The sequence below is a fragment of the Nicotiana tabacum genome, chromosome 5 (genome assembly GCF_000715075.1).
Source record: "Nicotiana tabacum cultivar K326 chromosome 5, ASM71507v2, whole genome shotgun sequence".
NCBI classification, from domain to species: Eukaryota; Viridiplantae; Streptophyta; class Magnoliopsida; order Solanales; family Solanaceae; genus Nicotiana; species Nicotiana tabacum.
Genome location: NC_134084.1, coordinates 137,772,948 through 137,777,096, shown reverse-complemented (window position 1 = coordinate 137,777,096; position 4,149 = coordinate 137,772,948). Strand labels below are relative to the sequence as shown.

Here is a 4,149-nt window from a genome sequence, read left to right as displayed (position 1 = left end):
TTTTTTTGTTAGACTTAAAGTTCTATAATCTATTCTAAAATCAATCTTAAACGAGCATATATTTTTCTTTTTTTCTTTTTTTATTAAAACAGATACTCTATGAGAAATTATTAAGGAAAAACCCCTAGAAGAAAAAAAAATTTGATTCGTTTTTTTAGGAAGAAAATCTAAAGAATGAACCAAAGAAAAATATTTTAAATTTTCACTTGATATCCTGATGAAAGATTTTGAAACAAGCAATGAAAAAGATAAAAAATGTTTTTGGATTTCAGTTTTTGATTACCTAAAGGAAAAACTCTAAAGATAAACAAAAGATAAAGTATGTTTTTTCTTCTATATACAATGTCCTAAAGTTCTAGTGGAAATAAAAAGAGTATTTTTTTTATTTTATATATATTTCCTAAAGAAGAACCTCAAAAGAAAGTCTTTTTTTTTTTTGGATTTTTGTAAATAATATCTTAAGAAAATTTCTAAAGAGGTATTAAAGAAAATTCTCTTTTTTTTTTAATTTTTTTGTTCGAATTTTAGTCTTAATGTACTAAAGGAAATATAAAAAATAATATTTTTTTATTTTGAGTTCTAGATATTAATTTCCTAAAGGAAAACCACCTCAAAAGATTTTTATATTTTTTTTATGAAATTTTTTTTTAGAATTAATATTCTAAAGAAAACTTCTAAAGGAAATATAAAAATGCAAAATCTCTTTTTTTGGATTTTTGATTTATAACCCATTTTTTCAAATACAAAATAGGAAGTACAATAACAAAAGACTCGACAAACTTACTAGACTATGACAGACTTCAACATCCCTTAAAAGATTAGATATTACTGTACAGAACTAGAAGGTAAAACACGACATAAAAAGAAAAACAGACCCAAAACATAAAAAATAAAAAATAAAAAAAATCTCCTTAAGCAACTCCTGAATGAGCGATCTTGACTGGATAGTCCTAAGGCGTCTGTCATGCCCAAACTCCGGTAAGTAGATCCACATCTGTATGCGAAAATTAGACCAAATAAAGTTATAGACCTAGAACACTATGTGAGACAATAACACTTCATGTTTGACACATGCAAGACATGATTGAGGCTATTTTGGCAAAACGGCCTGCATGGCCCAAAAGTGGCTAGACATGCAAGATTTGGCTAAGACCCCGAGAAGACAAGAACCTAAGACTCACTAGGAAGACCGGACCCTATGTGGGCTGCTTACGTATCCCACCCCGAAAGACGAGAATCAGGTATGCGTAGTTCGGGCGGATTAGATATGGTCGAGAATTAAAAAACAACTAATTTAGTGAACACATATTTTTGTTTTTTTAAAAAAAATGATGGGAAAGTTCAAAATCTTTTTGGATTTTTTCAAAAATAAAATTTCGTCTTTTTTTTCTTTTTCTTAAAAAATGTGAAAGAAAAACATAATTGTGCCCTACTTGCTTTATTTTTACACTTCACCCTTTTTTCTTTCTCATTTACCCTCAACTATCATTGGTCCGCCAACTAACCCTTTTACCCTTGAAGAAATGCAACATGCAGCACATAGGATGCATCAGGATGGTCTTTTATTTTTGGGTACACCTGTCCTAGACAGACCCAACCCCTGTGTTAAGTCCCCAAAGTCAAATGCACGTGATGCAAACAAGCGTTCCTACTAGGGATCCGGCATGAGGTTATGTTATTCTAAGTTTAAATCTAGGGTTGTGTTCTTGACCTGGCTTATCCGAGCAGACAACTCGAGTCGAAGAGGGGGAAACGTACCGGGAGTACGAAAGTCTACCCGGCCTTGTTGCTGGCCCAGCCTCGTTCTATTTGGTATAACTTCTAACAGAAAAAGTGGGCCACACAAACGTGTGCACCATATTAGAAGACTCAGAGTGGTGGCGTAAGAAGACAGTTAAATACAGTGCAAATAATATCAAAGTATTAAATAAACAGCAATTAGCACATTAGCTCCAAAAAAATACAGTAATATCAACAATAAATAAAGCTAAGTAAAATCATGTTAACAAGCTCGAATTCTTGAATCCTGAACCAGAAGTTCTGGGTTCTTGACCCTGTCAGAGTTGTCACACCTCCTTTTTCCTACCCCGAAAGGGTATATAAGAGTGTTCTTTTTTCAATTTAAGTGACAATCGAAACGGGATTATTTATATTAAATCAGAGTCTCCAGTTGAGATAATTCATGGTGTCCCAAGTCACCGATTTAAAACCTGGATCGAGGAAGTTGACTCTTATTTATGGTCTGCGAACACAGAAATTCGGGTAAGGAATTCTGTTAACCCATGAGAAGGTGTTAGGTTCTTCAGGATTCCGTGGTTTTAGCACAGTCGTTTTGATTGTACTTGGCTTAATCAAATTGTCTAATTACTCATTTTTTGAACCTATGTGCATTTGCCTCTTTTAATTAAGAAATTATCTTAAAACAGGTCACGCGCACGTGTACCCATTTGTTTGGCGCGTCAAAAATCATGTCACGCGAACGTGTCCACAATTAATAACGATTTGTTATTATTAAGAAAATTTGGCCGAAGTTGCGCGAACGCATTCCTCGATTTATTTTGAAAGATCGTAATCATGTCACACGAACGTGTACTCGATCACGATCATATATGCTAGTTATTCACACTTAGAAATGTTTAACACTCACTACTCTATCTGTTGAGCTATTTTTATATCCATTAATTTGTAAAAGATGGTTTAACTTATAACTTGTTTACCCTAATGGTTTGCTGTTAAAGTTATTAATCTAGTTTCTCGCAAATTTCAGCAAAACCAAACTTTAAACTCACTTAAAACCCCAATTAAAATATCAAAAATAGAAGGGTTCGAACTACAAAGACGATGTGTATCCATAAAAGATTTAAAAACAGAATTTGGCGTAACACCCATGTTAGATAAATGCCTCAAAATTTACTTAATATTGTCATGCCATCAAATAATTACACAAAATCGATTTAACACAGTCAATAAATGAAACAAGCGATGAATAGGAGAAAAAGAGTGACCTGAATTACTTTCAATTTTTCAAAGAAACCTGCTGCCCGTTTACAAAGAAACTCATGCCGATAAAGCTAGACACGGACAGACCCGACCGGAAACCTCAACGAAACAACCTCGGACTCCGACAGTATCTCAATCACGATTTCAAAACAAATTGAATGGACAATATCTGAAATAAGCCAAGCGAAGCTTGAAACCAGATTCAAGTTCCTCTCATGCTCACAAAAGCTCCACTGGTTCGCTGTTGTCCCTTTCCCGTTTCTGTGCGTGCGTGTGGCTATGTGTGAGTGTTTTCCGGTGAGCTATGGTAAAGAGAAGGAGGAGCAGCGATAGGTTTTAGAGAATGGTCGAGATTCGGCCGACTGCTTAAGGTCGTTCGCGTTTTTCGGGCGAGTTGGTGAGATCGAGTGAAAAAGAATGGTCGTTGCTGTTGTTATGGTCGTCGGCGTGGTGGTCACTGGTTAATGTTGCTGAAGCTTAGGGGTGTTCATGGAGTTGTGCGGCTATCCCTTATTTGTGAAGAAGATGATGAGGGGTTCCTTTTGTTTTTTGTTTGTTCGCTGCTCAAGATCGGGTCTCGAGAAGATGAAGCTCAACGGCTGCTTATGGTTTGTAGGGGAAGAAGAAATAACACTAGAGGGGGTCGTGTGTTTATGGCTGCTGCGGCAACTTCTAGGTCTCTAGGGTTCTTTTGTGTTCTCCCCAATGAAGAAGAAGGGTGGTAACGGGTCCTAGGTCTCAAAAACGGCTAAAGGGTCTATTATTTTGTGTATTTTCAGCTGATGCTTAAGGGTCTAGGGGTCCTTTTATGCTTAGGGATATTTAGGGTTTAAAAAGAAAGATCTCATGGGTCTAATGGGTTTTTGGGCTTTAACATTGAAATTGGGTTGGGTCCATGTTTTATTGGGTCTTAATTTTGGGCTAAGGAGACTACAATATGAAAATATAAAACTTACTCTTAATTAATTAGAACACACTACTAAAATAAAACTAGATATTAAAAGTGAAACCATTTTTTGTATTTTCAAGATTATAAAAAGATAAAGAATAAGGTACTATTTTTGTATTTTTTTTAATTTTATGAAAGGTACATAAAATAAAATATTTTTTATAATTTTTATTTTTGTGACGAAATAAAGTAAAAGAGTC

General features: G+C 34.6%; 1 long non-coding RNA gene across 1 annotated transcript; it reads right to left on the bottom strand.

Moving 5' to 3' along the window:
- Window positions 1-687: 687 nt before the first annotated feature.
- Window positions 688-3,886, bottom strand: LOC142181244 (uncharacterized). The gene is made up of 2 exons (XR_012709833.1): window positions 3,006-3,886; window positions 688-994 (listed from the first exon to the last, which is right to left on the bottom strand). It is a non-coding gene; the product is annotated as an uncharacterized LOC142181244 (long non-coding RNA).
- Between the last annotated feature and the right edge of the window lie 263 nt (window positions 3,887-4,149).